The sequence below is a fragment of the Ochlerotatus camptorhynchus genome, unplaced genomic scaffold (assembly GCF_037179485.1).
Source record: "Ochlerotatus camptorhynchus isolate MF236.1 unplaced genomic scaffold, CSIRO-AGI_Acam_v1.1 ptg000066l, whole genome shotgun sequence".
Lineage (NCBI taxonomy): Eukaryota > Metazoa > Arthropoda > Insecta > Diptera > Culicidae > Ochlerotatus > Ochlerotatus camptorhynchus.
In genome coordinates this window covers 3,248,858-3,268,736 of record NW_027040556.1, presented here as the reverse complement: position 1 = coordinate 3,268,736, position 19,879 = coordinate 3,248,858, and the positions used below count along the sequence as shown (strand labels likewise).

General features: G+C 41.4%; 1 protein-coding gene across 1 annotated transcript in view; it reads right to left on the bottom strand.

Moving 5' to 3' along the window:
• Nucleotides 1-498: 498 nt before the first annotated feature.
• LOC135697069 (calcium-activated chloride channel regulator 2-like) overlaps nt 499-19,879 on the bottom strand; it is a 109,399-nt gene continuing 90,018 nt past the window's right edge. Inside the window, exon 4 of the transcript XR_010517410.1 lies at nt 499-508. The gene's annotated coding sequence lies outside the window, so the exon portion shown is untranslated. The remainder of the gene's footprint in view (nt 509-19,879) is intronic.

Sequence of the window (19,879 nt, the reverse complement as noted above, 5' to 3'; positions counted from 1 at the left end):
TGACCGTGTGCAACTATTTCAGCAATGCATTATTGGCAGGCGGGCACATCTGACATCCGTGAGCTACATCACCATCGGGGTTCTGTGTTGTTGAGTTATCTCCAAACATACAAACCATTTGTCCATCCGGTTATCCCTGTATACTACGGGTTTCAATTCAACTCCGAGACACAAAATCAGGTCAGTGACGACGATGCTGATGGACACGGAATATTCAAAGTGCACAGAGCACATTGCTCATTCACTCATCCACTCCACTCACTCATGGGTTTCACTCTATTTAGCTCCACAGCGCCGTACTAGTGGACGCAAAGCGATGGGTGCCATGTGACAGGCGATGCATCATGATGCTTATCGATGCTTGCATTTCTATTTTCCGCAAAATGCTTCCGCGGTTTTCCCAGTGTCCACTTTTCTGGATTTGTAAAGGTGAAGTTTCCTCCACGGCATGGAGGCGGGGAGTTAGATTTTCAATCAAACTGCTTTGTTGGAATGGAACCGGCTATAGCTAAATTGAAATGTTTTTGGACCTGGTAGAACAATTCTCAATTCGACCACCTCCTCCACCGTGGGCAGCAATTGGACGCCTGTCAAACGCGCCATTTGGAATCGTTGAATTTTTGGTAGTCACCTTGAATGCGGATAGAATTTCTATTAACTGAACAATTGTTTGAACACCGGATTGTGGTTTGTATGGGAAAACTTCCAACGAATGTTGGAAAGGCCTGCTTCCATCTAATTAAGGCGGATTTCCATCAGTCACTTTCTGTGCATCACAGCAGCTGACAGGGAAATACTAATTATATATCTTGCTCGATGACCCAGAAGTTAACACTTCCAATTACTTTTGAATGCATCCGTGATTGACGAAACCGGTTTGGTTTGTTGGTTTGCGCAGGGCAATCAATTTACTCCGTAACCAACCAAAGCTGATGGCTGATGATAGCAATATCACACATTTTCACTCCATTTCCGGAAGCTGCCATCGTATTGGAATTCTGCTCCGTAGATGGGGGTGGCGCTAAAGAATGGAAAATGATGATCAAATCTCGGCATCCGGAAAATGGCAACTTTGTTTGAATGTCTGCTCCACATCTTGGAGAATAAACTTTTTTATAGCTTTTCCATTAATTTCCTCGCCATTAGAAACCGGAAATTTATCCCAAAAATCCAAAACAGTTCCACCTGAGCGAATCTCTACGGTTTTAGATCCACAACAGCATCGGCCGTCTGCGTCGAGCACGGGAGAAAGATAATAAAACTGTCATTTTCGATAAGATTTTATCTTTCTCTCAAGCCCATGTCATATCATTAGTCCTTTTGTTTTACGACCCCGTCGTCTTCGTTGTCGTCGTCGTCTTCGTCTTCGTCAGGCCTCCACGGTTCAATGGGATGAATGGAAAAATGAAGATTCGACCGCCTTAGGACGCATTGTGAACCTGATGCCAGGGTGATTTATGGGCGTTGTATCACTGTTGTAGTAGGTACCTATGTTTTCTTCTGCCATCTCTATTGGAAGATGCTCCTGCCCGGACCGAAGTCCCGCTCGTATCGAAATAAAAAATCATAAAATCAAATTAGATTTCGTCTTTGTCGGGTGAAGACCCGTCATGGGGAAGCAAAGCCCAGATGAATGCTGATGTGTTTTGGGATGATACTATCTTTCCGACGATGAGGGGCGAACGTGTTGTTGTTGCTGACAGGAGGGAATCATCATCACCTTTATCGTTTTATGTTTGGAAGGGAAATTGTGGTTTATAAAAAATCATCAAAATTGCCACCGTAGTCAGGAGACGATGTGTTATTGCAGGATAAATGGAGCGCTTGTGTTATTTATTGTCAATTAACGTTTTAGGCTGTGGTAGCACCGTAACGTGAGTAGATCACCTTCTCGTGGTACGTTACGGGATGGAAGATCTACCACCGATTTCTAGTCCTGACTTCTTTAAACTAGGGGAACAGGATTTTTCAGTAATCACAGGAACACATCTTAGTCCTTGTGACTTTTTAAACCTTGTTGATAGTGACAAGAGTCGGCTTTGTCCACCGAGGATGATCTTGAAACAAGGCAAAATGAGATAGTTAGTCTTCATCTATGTGATTCCTAATCTTATATTCGTTGCTCCGTAGTTTGAAGTGTTTAAGACTAAGGTTCTGATGCATGATCATTATCGGTATCATTGCTTAATTTTGTTGCTGAGCAATCCAATTTTAACTGACAAAGAGGCGCAACTATGTAAAGTGCTCTCACTTTTCGAAGTATATAAATAGTGGGACCTTTCAATTAGAATTGACTACTCAGACTAAGTATGGATCGTGAAGTTATAAATATTGCAAATTGAAACGCTTGTTCAATAAAAAAAATAAGCATATCGAACTGCTTGACTTCCTTAACGCCAAGGAGATCGACATTGCCATCATCAACGAGACCCATCCAAGGCCGGAAGTCAACATCTACCTATCGAACTTTCGGCTCTTGAGACTCGACAAAACCAGTGCAAGAAGAGGGGGAGTAGCCGTTGCTGTGAGGCGTAACATCAACCACCACCTGCTGCCGTACTTTCAACTCAAAATTATCGAAGCCATCGGGGTTGAAGTTGGCACATCGCTTGGCCCCATCACCATCATTGTGGCTTACTGCCCCAAACAAATCAATAACAGGGATGGGTCGGCATTGGACCTTCAACGAGATATCACCAAGCTGACTCGGCGGTGGCAAAAATACATCACCGCTGGTGACCTGAATGTCAAACATTAAGCTTGGGCAACAGTCGGCGCAATCAAAACGGCACCATCCTGAACAACGATCTGCAGGAAGCGCAGTGAAACATCTTGAGTCCAGACACTCCCACCCGGTTGAGTAGGTCCGGTGCTCACGCCACCATCGATATCTACATCAGCAACATGGGCAACAACATCTCGCAACTTATCGTGTATCAGCAACCCAGCTCGGACCACTATCCGGTGGTGGCTGAAGTGGGTTCCTCAATCAACAAGTTCCAAGCATCACGGCAAAACTACTATCGGGTAGATTGGTCACAGTTCCAACACTGCGTTGATACCAGTATCGTCCACCCGGAAACAAGCGACGACATCGACCGGTGTCTGCGCTCTATCGATGAAGCGATTTCCCGGGCCAGGGAGCAACATGTTTCAGTATCCAGACAGGTAAGTAATACTTTGAACCTTGACAGGTCAACTAAAGACCTCATTAGACTCCGCAACACGATTCAAAGGCAGTGCCTTTAATGTATTAAGAGATGACAGAAATTTTCATGCAACTCAGAAGAAGTCAGGCGGTGGAGTCCTTATAGCTCTTTCGGCCAATTTTTACTCAGAACTCATCTTTACACCAAAATTTACAGAACTTGAGCATATTTGGGTAAAATCACACATAGCCGGTGAAACGCACGTGTTCGCCTCAGTGTATTTTCCACCAGAACATGCTAATAAAAGCACTTATGAAGCCTTCTTCCAAAGTACTGAACAAATTCTATCTGAGCTTCCTCCTGAGGTTAAAGTTCACATCTATGGAGACTTTAATCAACACCATGCTGACTTCATTCTGGACTCTGAAAATGAATGTATCTTACTCCCAGTCGTTAAGGATAATGAAACATTGCAGTTCATTTTTGACAAAACTGCTAATATAGGACTGAACCAAATTAACCACATCAAAAACTAACAAAATTGCCATTTGGACTTTTTACTAACGAATATTTATGAAGGTTTCTGTGTAACCGAATCATTAAATCCGCTGTGGAAAAATGAAGCGTTTCACACAGCAATTGAATATTCTTTATTTGTGCATGAAAACCAAAGACCCAACGACTGCGAATACGAAGAAGTATTTGAATACAAATTAGCAGACTACGAAAAAATAAAATTTAAATTAAACAGTGTCTGATAAGTATACCGTCACATGTAAATATCTGTAAATATCACCCAACATTTGTAAATATTTAGCATTAAGTCACATTTTTTTTTTTTTGGGTGTCAAGCTGTAGCTGCGTGCCAGCTTAGTTTTCAAGACTTGACCCATTTGAATAAATTTTGCTTGTATCTTTGACAATACAGCAGAAGGACTAGCCTATGTTGGCCGCTTAAACACTGGATTCCGTATGTATTGTTTCAAGATAGTTATAGAAAAAATGCTGTGACGTGTGCGCGTAGATACATCCGCGTAGTAAACCGATTGAATAAGTAAATCCGTTTCGAACGAAATATCTAAATTATGTAAGTTACGAAAACCGCGCGAATTTCCAAAGCCGTGCGAGACAACCGAATCGAGAAAAAAGGCTTATTAGTATTTAAAGAGTGTCACCAAAATAAATGTGATAGCCTATGTTGGCAAGTTGATTAATTTTGGTTTCCTCCCTAGATATTCTTCTTATTTACTACTGAGTTTTGTATCAAATAAGTTAATTTAAAGAACGTATCCAAGGTTGCAAATACTCATTAAAGCTAAAACAATGTTTTGTTTAATTATGAAATAATTTGATGTCATGATCATATTTTGAATTGGTAGGATACAAGAAGAGGTTGCAAAGAATGTGTTTGACATATTAAACCTGTTTATTTCACTTCATGAGAGTCACAATCAACGATTTTCAACACACTCATTCACTTACTCACTCACTCACTCACTCACTCACTCACTCAGCGATCAGCAAATCGCTGATTGTGACTCATAGAAAGCAAAATTTACAGGTTTTATGTTTCAAATGCATACTTTGTGACCTCTTCTTGTAAGTTACAAGTAGAACATGCCATCATACCATCTTTTGGTTTTATTATTCCGAAAAACATTATTTTAGCTGAAATGAGTATTTCCAACCTTGAACGTATCAATCATTTCAAGAATTCGCGACCGCACCGAACAAATTCTATACTACATAAGCTCAAAAGCGTTTGACAAGCTCTACCGAATTGCGTATCACTTCTGCGTAAGCTCCGTAGACGTAGGCGCGTTGAATCCGACAGTCGGCAAAGGTTTAACCTGTACCAACACCGCTTAAGGAACGACCTCGAGTCAGTAAAACCGTTTAGAGCTAAACAGCTACGAAAGATACGAAAATCACGCAAATTGTGAACGCCACGCGAAACAACCGTAGCGATAAAAACAGCTTATTGGCACTCTTTAAGCCACCAAAATAAAAGTGATAGCCTATGTTGGCAAGCTGATTAATTTTGGTTTCCTCCCTAAATATTCTATTTATTTTACTGTTGAGCTTTGTTTCAATTTAGTTATTTTACCGCGCGTATCAATCATTTCAAGATTTCGTGACCGTACCGAACAAATCTATACTACAGAAGCTCAAAAAAACTTTGGCAAGTTCTACCGAATTGCGAATCACTTCTGCGTAAGCTCCGTAGACGTAGACGCGTTGATTCCGACAGCCGCGAAATGTTAAACATGCACCAATACCACATAAGGAAAGATCGATTTTACGTATGGTTTAGTTCATAGATTAACATTGACTGCTGTTTAAAAATGTAAGTACTTGAACACTAAGAAATAAGTTAACTCAAATGCTTTAACCGCATATATAAGAGATTTCGCGTATTGAGAGAAAAATATAGTAATCGAGTACAACAAACTCAGGGGAATACAATACATCCAAAAGTTTAAAAGCTATTAATTGTCACATACCTCTACTTTTACTTATTTCCTAAACTATTCCTCTCCTTGTTAATCTGCTTAATGCTATTGGTCTGCCTGCGTTTTCTTTTTAAAGTTCAAGACTAAATAAGAAGATTTATTCTACAACTTTAAAGGTTAGTTGCCTCCCTAAGCGGACCCCCCGCATCCTAATTCTTTTGTTAATCTACTTAATGTCATTAGACTTTCTGGAGTTTCTTATTTAAGTTCATTTGATGATTATGATATCTCATTAGTCTAATTTAATAAATTATTAAAAGCTCTAATTCACCTAATTAATCATAACCCATGCTTTATTAAGTACCTGCACTTGTGCTTGTAATCTAAAATTAAACGTGTTTGAAGTACTTTTGATTTAAGCCTATACCTATTTATTATATCTTAGTTCGACCCAGGTAACACCTTCATGTGACTAAAATGCTTCATTTTGAAGTTAGTTTCCTAGCTGATTTTTAAATTACATGGGGTATATGCTCCAACTCTGCTCACACGCTTCCACTATGTTGCGCCACAAAAATACGTATGGGTATGTCACAATAGAAGCACGCAAAGTGGAAATCCCGATCCATAGTTCAAACACTTATCCCAAATCAAAATGAAGCATATATAAGATTAGTTACAATACCATGTACAAACATGATGTTTAACATTGTTTCCTGAGTAATACTTCAATGAAAACAACAATGAAAGCTTGTCACGCAAATAGAAGGAGCACCGTTGGGCACTTTCTGAAATATTTCAATAGTATAATTCCCTTGCAAACCCAAATAAATCTATCTGCGTAAAAATAAATAAAATAAGAGTGATTTGCGGCAAAACCCGCCAGTATCACACCCAACGTCAGTGCCTATACGTAAGCGTACTACGACGCGGCTCTCAATTAAAGGAGTAACAAGTGTGATACTATCACTGCTAGACTAGATCTTAGGTTCTCTCATGCAGTGGTTTATCAGAGAGGGGAAGCTTAGTAATCCCCATTGCCTGCCCATGACGCCATTCTATCGCGGCATGAGCCAGCAACGCCAACCATAAACCTATCGTCCCAACACTCCACTATAAAGCATGAAATTAAGCCCACCCACCAACAGCAAGGTGCAATAACTAGCCAAAGGGAGGGTATACAATTCATAATCAGTTCTGAAACTTTATGTTTTTGAGCAGAACAGAACCAAAAGTTTTAACATATGAGTTGTGAAACGAAAATATGTGATTTTCATCGAATTAATCGAAAAACAAAATGAGGTGCAAAAACTAGCCAAGGGGAGGGATTTAGCATTAAGTCACATTGAATTCAAACCAAAACAAACTAAAGTAGTTAAGCCTAACACAAATTTAAATAACAGAAAACAGATTTAAATCACCAACTGTCACAACAATAATACACTATGATACACACACATTCAATGAAAACAAAGTTACACAATCCCATCAGTACAAAGCAAAATAAAAAGCATGATTGACCGCCCACGGTTGCTGCTCTGTTATTACCAGATCAGCTGCAATTACACAGATAACCAACAGATGATGTTTGGGACTAACATTCATCCTCAATGTGTAAGAACTGTATATCTAATATTTAGCAATACCAGCGCCGGCCGTGCCCGAATGCAGGTCAACTAGAGAATGGGAAGGAATGTGTTGACGTTGTACTCCCTGCGAAGGAAACCGAGAAATCCTCTGCGCTTCCACGAGAAATCACTGGGATATATTGGATGTGGGGAAAGGTTGCACGCACGCACACGCAGGGATCGTTTTTTGGTAGAGCGATTATAATACACAAACACACACACACACACGCGCGCGCACTCATCCAATTTCTATTTTTAGATCAGGACCCACACTGTGGTAGTAAGTGATGCGATCGGTGTTAAAGAAGAATTTGTTTTCATTAAAATCTAGTGGGTATAGAGAATAAGGCAAAGTGAAAAATTGCAAGGAAGGGGACGGGCCTGGGATTGAACTCCCGATCTTCTTCTCAGTAAGCAGAAACGGTAACCACTGAGCTACCGAACCTCGTTACACAATCCCATCAGTACAAAACATAAAGTCAAAGCAACCAGTAGCAAACCCAAGTCGTTCCCTTTATTCCGAGCAATAAAAGCAATTCCTTCCAGTAATACAGTGCAATTCGAGTGATCTCACGACATCCGAAACTGATCTTGGTGGTGGCCAAAGGTGGCAATAAATCGATCACGGAATCGATTGAGTGCGTATATTTCGTGCGTGATAATCACAGTGAGTGATTCGTGACGAATAAACCCCACGACGGTCATTAAAGAAGCATTGCGATAGTGAAGTGTGCTATAGTGGCGAATTACCCTTTCCCGTGGTTTGGTGTGCCGCTATTGGAAATAGCGGGTAGTAATACCTCCGGTGGCCGGTAGTTAGATCTCCACGATCGAACAGTGTCAACTGGCAATTAAATTTTAACAGAAATAATTTCGGAATAAATTCCTTTGAAGAAAAAAGACGCAACAGAAACACACAAAATCCAGTCTGGTATAACAGACAAATAAAAAACTTGAAAAATCGGAAGCAAAAAGCATATAAAATTAATAAAAAACACAATAGGAGTAATAATTTATTAATTTATTAAGATATATGCGATCAACTGAATGTAGCTATCAGTACTGCATTTGAAGAATATAATGCAAAAACAAAACATGAAATAAAGTCCTGTCCAAAGAACTTCTTTAATTACGTAAAAACCAAATTAAAATCTGACAATTTTCTTTCAATAATGCATCTTGACGAAAAAGTCGGAAAAAAACTGCAAACTATTTGCAAAAAATTTTCGAGAAATCTATACGACATTTTCTGAAGAAGATTATTTTGCATTTTTTTCCAGAATTTTCAAGGGACATTGGCCTCAATCAACTTCAAGTGCAGGATGTTTTGCAGACTTTAAAAAATTTAGACGCCTCAAAAGGTCCTGGACCTGACGGAATTCCTCCTGTATTTATTAAATGTCTTTCAATGGAACTCACTGCTCCATTGTTCTGGATTTTTAATATGTCCCTGGAATCTGGAACCTTCCCAAAAACTTGGAAAAGCTCATTCCTAGTGCCTATCTTTAAATCTGGCCGAAAATCTGACGTACGTAATTATCGTGGTATAGCCATTATCTCTTGTATTCCTAAACTTTTCGAGGCAATTGTCAACGAAAAATTATTTCTCCAAATCAAAAATAGAATTACTGACATGCAACACGGCTTTTTCAAGGGTCGCTCGACCTCGACAAATTTACTTGAATTTATAGACTATTCATAGAATGCAATGGATAATGGAAACCACGTAGAAGCTCTCTATACAGACTTTAGCAAGGCATTTGACCGCATAGACATACCAATGCTACTTTTTAAATTGCAAAAAAATTGAATTGAGTCAGGGCTCCTAAAATGGCTTGAATCATATTTAACTAACCACCAACAAATAATTAAATTCAACGGAAAGAAATCGAGTCCAATTCAAGTCACTTCAGGCGACTCCCAAGGCTCTCATTTGGGACCTCTTCTTTTTATTCTATACGTAAACGACATTTCTTTCATTCTCAAAAAAACTTAAATTGCTTATTTATGCCGACGACATGAAGCTCTTTTTGGAAGTAAGAAATGAAGAAGACATCAATATATTCCGGAATGAAATAAACATATTCTACATATGGTGCAAAAAAGTCTACTAGAATTGAATGTAAAAAAATGTAACTTAATATCATTTAGTAGAAAAAGAACAACTTCAAACATTTCAATTGCATTAGGAAATCAAACTGTAGACAAATGTGAAAGAGTTAGGGATTGAGGAATTATCTTAGACTCTAAGCTAACTTTCATAGACCATTACAATACAATTATTCACAGGGCAAATAACATGCTAGGCTTTATCAAGCGCTTTTGCTATAACTTTCAGGACCCTTACACAATTAAAACACTATCTATTGCCTATGTGAGGTCAATACTGGAATATTGCAGCATTGTATGGTCTCCTTTTTCAATCACGCACGAAGAAAGATTAGAATCCGTACAAAAACAATTTCTATTATACCCTCTTCGTAAATAAGGTATGACATCATTTCCTCTTCCATCATATGAAGCACGCTGCATGCTTATAAACATACAAACATTAAAAGAGCGCCGTGAATATGCAATGGTTTCATTTGTAAACGATATCGTTTCGCAACGCATTGACTCCACAGAACTTTTATCAAAATTAAATTTCCATGCACCTACTCGGCAACTCCGAAATCGAAATTTATTTGCCATAAAACATCATCGTACAAATTATGCAAAATATGGGCCATTAAACCGCATGATGGCCTCTTACAATCAATACTGCGAAATCATTGACTTTACAATGTCTCGGCATAAACTAAAACAATATTTTTACTCCATAAGGCATTATAACTCATAAAAAATAGGAAAGCTGACATTGCTTAGTTTTTATTAAAGAAAACATTATACTTTTAACCTTTTGTCCGAAGTTGATGAAATAAATAAATAAATTTAAGAAAACAAAACTGTGTTCTAATATGTACTAGTCTACGTTGGTTGACGAAATGAATAAATAAATAAATAAATAAATAAGTAACAAGTTGTTTTCTTCGGCACATGTTAGGAGCCTGCTCTTTCGAACAGTTTTGATAACCCTGAGAGAAGGCTGATTGGTCGATAACTCGAAGGAGACGACGAATCCTTCCCAGGTTTACGGATGGGTATGACTTTAGCTGACTTCCAACACGAGGGGAAGTAGCCAAGTCGGAGGCACAGATTAAAAATCAGTGCCAGATGGTTGCAGAATATGGAGCTCAAGTGTTTGAGTTCCAGATTCAGGATGCTGTCGAAACCTGGGGCCTTCATGTTTTTAGAGGAATTGATAGAAGCCAACAGTTCGTCAGCCGTAATCTCGGATTCCTCGGGTAAAATATTTGGAATCTGATGGAGGTTGGTTGCGTTTACAGCAACCTCAGCTTCGTTAGGGCTGACGATGTTTTGTCCGAGGGTCTCCTGGACTATCCTGTGGGGTCAATAGTGGAATGAGTCTTGGCTTATTTTTAAGGATTTTGGTTAGTTTCCAAAAGGGTTTTGCACAATCTGGGAGAGAGCGGATCCTGTTAGTAAAGTTCTTATTTCTGAGGTCCACCATCCTAGCTTGGATGGTTTTTGTTAGGCGATAACAGTGGGTCTTCAAGACAGGCAAGCCACAACGGTGGTATTGCTTTCGAATGGAGTTACGGAGTCTAATGAGATTTTTGGTAATTCTATCAAGGTTCAGAGTATTGCTCACCTGTCTGGATACTGGCACGTGTTGTTCCCTGGCCCCGGATATTGCCTCCTCGATGGAACGCAGACACCGGTCAACGTCTTCGGGCGTTTCCGGAAGGACACCGTAGTCAACAGTGGAGTCGACACAGTGTTGGAACTGATCCAAGCTGACGCGATGGTAGTTGCGTCGGGAAGCTTGGAATCGGTTGACGGATGAGCCTACATCGGTCACCACCAGATAGTGGTTCGAACTCAGCTCCTGATGGGTCACAGGTTGTGAGATGTTGTCTCCCATGTTGCTAACGAAGATGTCGATGGATGAGTGTACGCCAGACTGGCTCAAGTGGGTGGGAGAGTCCGGTGCTATTATGGAGTAGTGAGCCTATTGCAGGTCGTTGTTCAGGATTGTGCCGTTTCGTTTGCGTCGACTGTTGCCCCAAGCCTGGTGTTTGGCGTTCAAGTCGCTAGCGATGATGTACTTCTCACGGCGTCGAGTTAGTCTTATAATGCCTCTTCGCAGGTCTACTGCTGACCCGTCCCTGATGGTGACTTCTTTAGGACAGTAGGCCGCAATGATGGTAATAGGGCCGACAGGAGTGGAGACTTCTACACCCACCACTTCGATCATCTTCAGCCGGAAATTCGGTAGCAGTCGAAAGCCAATATTTCTCCTTAATGCGATAGCCACTCCTCTTCCGCAGGAGCTGGTCCGGTACAACTCGATCATAAGTGGTGTGATGTGATATAAGGGGCTTGGTGGTCTTTGAGTGACCGCTTTTGCATACTAAGCAGAACCTCATTAGTTTAATCGCAGTTCCTTTCTTTCTTAACTTGAACCCATCATTTTTATTCATCGTACCGTTTGCCAAAACGGACCCTGTTGCAAACCCGATTCTTTTATCCAGCATCCCAGTGATTTCTCATAAAAATGCAGAGGATTCCTCGATTTTCAACAAAGCGAGTATCACGTCAATACATTTCTACCCATTCCTTAATTGACCTGCATTCAGACGTGCCGAATTATAAAGTTAGAGGTAACCAGTTTTTACACATTGACGATGATAGCTAGTCACAAGCATCATCTATTGATGATATGTGTAATTACAGGTGATCTGACAATAACAAAGTAGCAACTGTGGGGATACTCCGTTCGACGTAGATTTAATGCAGTAGACTGCAAGCCATCAATTTTCAAGTAAATAATAATGGATAGCAAAGGAATCCAGGATCCAGAATCCAGTATCATTGATTTAATGTAATAAAAATGATCCATAATTGCCACTAGAAGTGCATCATTCCCTCACAATAAGTAGAGCCCGAAAGAGAAAGGCACTTTGTTTTACGAGAATTGTTCCCAAAGGACTACGACGACAGGGATGATTTGTAGACTTTTTCTCCCGAATATCATTACACAAAGTGCATAGTCAAAACAAGAGGGGGAATCGCAAAGTGATCGCCAATGAACTGTACAACACAGAAGCACAGCGACGTTCCTCTACATGTAGCGATTTACGCAGTTAACTGAACAACGTCAAAAAGTAAACCCCATCGAACGATCTGAAACAACTCGCACTCGACACGAAGGTACGCATTTGTTTTATCATAGATTATGCAAAGCTTCCATACCCCAACAGAATCGGTTTCTGTGTTGCAGAGTTGACGACCCTTTCGTGCTCGTGGGATTACCGAAAACATACTTTTACCCTTACCGCTGCGCTGATACCAAAAACCCCAGCATTATCCTTCGCCCTTGCGCGGAAGCACGTGGCCCTAAACCACACGGCTAACGACCACATGAAAACGGCTGTCCCAAGGAGAAGTTTCGCGCGTTTCGTGGTTTGTTTCAATTTAATCGTAATCTTCCTAACTTGATCCAACGCCACCGTTGGTGACCATCCTTCCATCAACCCTGCTGCTACCTAGTCGCTAAAATCTGTTAATAGTACAGATTTCAAGTGACAGCGGTGCGGTGTGAGGCGAAATGTAACTTGGAAAAATGAAAGTGTAATTTGTCATCTCTTGATGGGAACAATTGTTTGAAATCCGACGAATTTTGAGTGACTTGTTTCACTTCCGTCCGTGTCGTGTCGTGTCTGCTGTGTTAGTTGGGTGGGAAGCAAAAAAGTCCTTGATTCATATCTAACGAACAAGCTGGCGAAAGCGGTGGCCGATAATGAGGTTTAATTTATACGTCACCAACTTCAGCCGCAGGACTCGAGAGCGAGAGTGTTGACAGTAAGTGGTGACGAGGGAGGTGGGGAAGCTTGGGGGCCGACCGGAAATATAAGACTTGATGGACTGCGAGCTTGATTCCGGCCTACGGATTTAGGATCCCACGAGAGGCAGCGGGGTAGTGTCAAACAGGAGCGACACTTCCTTTGGGTGTCGATGAAGAGGGATGAGGGTGGAGAGGTGACGGAATAATCAAAGTCCCTTGTGAACTGGCAAACTGGCCCCGAAGTAACTGCATGAATATTTAAAATTTTATTATTTTCAGCCTGGTCACCTTTGCTTGCGAAGAACGTTTCGTGTTGCTTTTTTTTGTAGCACAATTCACTGGTGCGAGACTGGGAATCTGACCCTCCATGGCTGGGCAAGGTTAAACCAAGTCGTTGACTTGAATCAGACTGTAATTATGCATTCATTATTTCAGGAAAATCCTCATTAGAACGACATTGTTTTAATTTTCTAGGGAACTTTTATTTCTATTTACATCCGAGGGTACTGCAACAGATTAACTTCAATACTTATCTGTCATGGCAACTGTAATTCTGTATCAATTCATCGTTGATCTATGGATTGAGCAGTCTATTTTTGACTTCATGAAAATTCATAAAAGGACCATTCAGATCAACCCAGGCAGTAAGCCTGAGTCTATCATAAATCGTATGCAAAAGCTCTTATCGAACAAAGACGATCCCATCAAAGAGTAACAACATGAAATACAACCGAAGTATGTAGGGGAAATGTCGGCTCCGGCAATACCTTAACCTATTATCGTCAGGGAGTATAACAAAGTCCTAGTGCACTCAAATTTGGCCAATAGATGCTCTGAAGCACAATCTATCTACATGCCAAAATTGAGCTCTCAAGGACTTTGTTTACCCTCCTAACGATATTAGAATAAGGTATTGCCGAAGCCGTAATTTACCCTATGTACACAAACCGTCCCACAAACGTATCACAAGGAAGGTGTAAATGTTTTACTGAATTATTGTATTCATGTCCTTTCCGTCTTTCCCATTCCTTCTCCATAAATCCCCGACTCGCTCTTTCCCCAAAAGTACTTCGACTTCTGACACTGCTTGGAAGAAAGTCTGAAAAAAATTAGTATGTCCGATCACGTTCGGCCGTTTTCCTCACACCATATATGGCATCCGGTTCTGTAAAGTCCTCCTTTATGGCTCCCGCAGCCGAGCACGGTACATATCTGTGTTGTGTTGTATTCTTGGAAATTTTGTGACCGTTTTATATGCATCCTACCTACCTAGCTACTTGGCTTTTATTCATGAGATCGACACGAAACATGGTTTCGAACTTGGAGAGTTAGGTCTCTTTGGAAATACGAGCTATGTTGCTCGCTTCGGTTCACTGGCTGACTGACGTAGAACTTTTGACAATTGACAGTAGAGTTTAGAATATCGCACGTAAGTTGTACCAGGACCACGCACTGGGACTGTATCTTTAAATGAAGGAGGATGGGAAAACTTTTTGTTTAGCTGGCCCATTCGATAGATGTTTCCCCGGTAGATCTCCACTTGTAGTCAATGCAGTTGTTGATGGCCTTGCAGAGAGTATGATGCAGACTTGAATACTATAGTACTTGATGTAATGCAATACATTCAGTGCTGTCATGGTATGTAAAGCGCTGGTTACTCACTGATTTTTCATAATATGCACCCGTCCATATAAAATCTATGCGGCCCCTTTAACATTCCGTATACGGTGGGTAAAAAACTTTACGCCGACTACGAAGCCTCCAAAAAGCGTGTAACGGCAAGTTTGGAATGGCATAACTTAGCCAATTCTAGATGAATTTCAAAAACTTTGGTATCTCCAGACTTTTTAGGGTCTGTAAATTATTTTGTACTTTAAAATATTGGAAATAGGGTTGTCTACTTGTTTTAGAATCGAAAAGAGTCGTTACATTTTTTTTCAAGGTGTGTTTATGGGTTTTGCAGGTGGCCTAATATCTATAATTAAGATTAGTGGACACAAATGTTCATAATTAGCCAGAATACAGTCATGGTTCCTACATATGGATCCAGGAGACAACGAAACGGTTCTCGAAAGATCCGGAACATCCGTAAAAGTAGGCTATGCACGAACCTGATCCTAGAGTTCCGTGTTTTTTTTCGAAAACATTAGGAACTGTGGTATACGAAAGAATGTGGGTCGTGACTAGCAATGGGCGATCTTGGATCGAAACACAAAGGATCGATTCTTTTGGTTCGATTAATCGATTTTTTGAATCGATCTCAAACACGACAAAAATCGACTGGATCGATCCTTTTCATTCGATTTTTGTTTCGATCCAACAACAACAAAATTCAGTGCATTTGCATTTGCACTTTAATATTAACCTGTACCTGGAGTCTTCAGCTCACGCTCGGGTAGTTAAAATTGTGTCTGAGCAGATCTATAGTACCGAAAGAGTATACGATGATTGCACACATCTGTCCCTCCACTAAAACCAACTGAAGGCCTGTGGGATATTCATGACGAAATGGTGAAGAAAGTTATTAATCTTCAAATGTACATGTATGTTAATGTACAAACATTCACTTCTTATGACATATTTCAAGTTCATCAGTCCTCTGCTATGTCAGAACTAGATCGCCATGGGGGCATATCGGAAGAATAACAAAATTTCAAAAATTGTGCCAATCGAACCGTCAAAAAGCACCGCTTTGCTCGAATGGAACAGTTTTTTTTTTCAGTTTTGTGGTAACAGTCGTCCATACTTTAACTAGAGGGCTTTAGTTTTTCCACGTTCTGTCGATATTTTTCGATGATGAGAGAAAATCCATAGTATTAACCCCATGCTCGACACTTTTTATCAAGAATGGTAACAAGTTTTCCGTCAGAGAGGCTATTTTTCAAAACTGGTGAAACCGCACAGAATCGATATCGGCTCAATGCAAAACGCATGGCTCAATTAGTTTTCTTGGGATCTGATTTTACACTCCGACCATCTAATGGTTTTGTTTCATATGTTAATCTTTTGATTTTTAAATCGTTTATTTAATACCAATAAAACGAATATTATAAATAACCTGTTAAATCACTTACCTCATCAAGAACCATGTGCAAAAACTTTCACATGTCAAATGAAATCAAAATTGTCATTTACTATTTTCTCATGTAGACCATCCGGTAATCTTGGTATGGAGTAGGTCCCATTTTCCGTATTGATTCCATTTGCAGCTTTGAATGCAAAGAAATCATGGAGGAGGTTATGCTCCTTTATGCAGAAGAGAACATGCCCCTCATGCGCTTGAACAAGTCGATTGGCAAATGCTTGAGCAATCACCCAGCGTCGACGAGGCTGTCGAAAATTTCATTGGGATTGTCAACCGCTTAATCACTACTTGTGTACCATTACGAAGACCTCCTTTAGAACCCGCTTGGTTAAACGCTCGACTCCGTCACCTCAAGCGACTGCGATCAACAGCCCTTCGAAAATACTGTCAAACACGCACCGCTCGCACAAAACGATGGTTCTCTCGAGCTAGCAACAACTATCGGAAGTATAATCGGTTTCTCTACAAACGGTATAGGTACTAGGCGAATGCAGCACAACCTTTGCACCAACCCTAAATTGTTTTGGTCGTTTGGCAACACTAAGAGAAACGAAGTTGGCCTTCCTACGGAAATCTCTCTTGGAGATAGACATGCGCGCACTCCATTCGAGAAATGTAACCTTCTGGCAGAACACATCACACACGCCTTCAACGACACAACTGCCTCAGCGGATCAAGTGAATGAGGCAACCAGAGACACGCCAAATGATGTGTTTCGTTTCGACATCTTTGAGATATCCGAGGAGCTAATGGAGTCTGCCATTAACAAGATGAAACATTCGATTGCTGCTGGTCCTGATGGGATCCTCGCATGTATCCTGAAGAAATGTTCCTCCGCACTTACTATGCCATTAACGAAGTTGTTCAACCTTTCACTGCAGCAAGGTGAATTCCCTAGGAGTTGGAAATCCTCCTTTATGTTCCCAGTTTTCAAATATTGAATAATGGTAATGCTAACGTTTATTACTGATTAGGAAAATTACGTTTATTCGATAAAAGCACATGTTTTAAACTGAAGGGTAAAGAGAGGTACATATGTCAAAAACACTCAGTGCTGCCAGTCTGTTCAGGTGCGGAAGCCAGTGTGTACAGAAACGTTGATTTGTGTATGAAAACATAACACATTTCCCTCCTTTAACGGCCATCTGGCGAGAAGATGATTCGTGGCTTCCTGGCTCTTGTCGACCTTCGTGGAGCTGCTGGAGGTGTTACCACTCCGCTAGCATCGCGGGTGATGCTCGGGGTGGTGAACTGCTCACCACCTCTGTTTGTTGATACCTGGGGTGTCTGGTTTGTCACTCATACCACAGCCATTTCTCGGCAAACCAGGTACACGATTCTGGAGTTGATCGATATGCCGTTTACACTTTTTGCCATTATAGTCAACCTGATAGTGCAAGTCTCCTAAGCGAGCCGAAATTACACCGGAGACCCATTTATCCATCCGTGGGTTGAAAGACCGAAAATAAACTGGATGGGAGACGCCAAACTCACGAAACGATGAATCCAACTTATTTTTCTGTTGTTGGCAGATTCTTGTAGTGAGATCCGCTGGCAGCAGTAGATTCAGGCGTGTTCGAATGTTCCTACCGAGAAACAGTTGACATGGCGGTTGACCAGTAGTAGAATGAGGTGCTCTTCTGTATTGTCGAAGAAACTCGTTCAAATTGAGTTGAATGTTGCTTCTCGTTGTATCCATTGCTTTCAAAGCATTCTTCACTGTCTGGACACAACGCTCGGCCTGTCCATTGGTTGATGGGTGGTACGGAGCAGTTAACTTGTGATACCTTACGCCTACCATCCGAAGATAAGTCTTGAACTCAGTAGATGTAAAATTAGTTCCATTATCTGAAACAATAGTTGTGGGTACTCCATACGCTGCAAAAAGTTCATCTAGGAGAGCAATTGTAGCACTAGCGGTCATGCTGATGGTAACCTTCACCTCGATCCACTTACTATACGCGTCCGTGATTATGAGTAACATCACTCTAAGATACGGCCCAGCATAATCTATATGAATGCGCTCCCACGGCGCCTTCGGGTACTCCCATACGTGATCGCGAAACTTTGGAGGATCGTTGGCATTTTTGGCACATTCATGACACTCCTTTGCAGCGCGCTCGATGTCCGCATCGATTCCGGGCCAATAAATAAACGATCGCGCCAGCCCCTTCATCTTCACTATTCCTAGATGTCCGACGTGTAAATCCTTCAGTACAACTTCCTGCAAAGAGCGCGGTACTACCACCCTGTGTTCATATACTAGACATCCAGCTGCAGTTTTGTAGTTGATTTCGGGGGACTTGAAGCCTACACGTTCCAAAGATTGGCCCTCCTCGAGAGCGCGAAGAATCTTGCCCAAGACGTCATCTCGCCGTGTTTCCTGGGCGATTCGTTGAGCATGGATTGGTAGCTGTTGGATTTGATGCAACATAAAACAATCGAATGCATCGAACTGTTCGTCTCGTCCGATAGTCATCTCTCTCAATAGGTTTACTCCACACCCTGGAACAACACGGGAACAGTAGTCTGCGTTGAAATTTTCCTTCGTTCGTTTGAAAACAACGTCGAAATCGAAGTTTCCAAAGAAAATCGGCGTAGTTGGCCATACGGCTAATGCAAAGCGTCGGAAGCGATTTTTCTGGATGTAGTATCTGTGACAGCGGCTTGTGGTCAGTTATTAATATCCAGTGATGTGCATACAGGTACATGAAAAATTTCTGCACAGCCCAAACTATCGCAAGGGCCTCCTTATCCATTTGTGGGTAGCGCTGCTCTGTCGTGCTTAACGTTCGACTGGCATAAGCTATCGGTCTTTCCACTCCATCACTCAGACGATGCGACAACACCGCCCCCAGTCCTGTACTACTGGCATCCGTTGCTAGCAGTAATGGAAGCTCCGGATCGTACTGCATTAGCACCTGTGGTGAAATCAATGCACTTTTGATTTCTGCGTACGCTGTCTCGGCGCTTGTTGCCCACTTGAAACTGTCGTGGAGTAACATATCTCGGAGAGGCCTGTCCCGTGTGGAAAGGTTAGGAATAAATGCGCTGTAATAAGTTGCCTTTCCCAGAAACAGCTGTAGTTCTTCGGGGCTCGACGGCTTTTTTGCATCCCGTATTGCTTCAATATGCCTGTCCGACTTATGTACTCCTGCAGCGTCGATTTTATGTCCCAGGAACTCCACAGCAGGAGCCCCGAACACGCACTTTGAACGATTTAGGCGAAGTCCATTAGTTCTCAGCCGCTCCAACGTTTTCTCTAGCACATCCAACATCTCCTCGAAGCTTGCCGCATGTATCAAAATGTCGTCGTAGAAATTCACAACATTCGAAAGTCCTTGTAGAACCGTTTCCATTCGCCGTTGCCAATTTGCAGGAATATTGGCAGCACCATATACAGCTCGTGTGGGTCGAATCAACCCGTGCGTAGGTGTATTCAGCGTTAGAGCATGACCAAAATCATCGTCAACCGTCAAATGGGAATACGCATCGGTTATATCGAGATGGCAGAAAACCGCCGCACCTTTCATTTTGTGAAAAAGATAGTCTGCACGGGGAATTGGATGCTCATCAATTATCATTCGGGCATTCAAAGTTGGCTTGTAGTTACCTGTAATCCGTTCCATTCTTCTTGGCGACGACGTGAGTAGTAG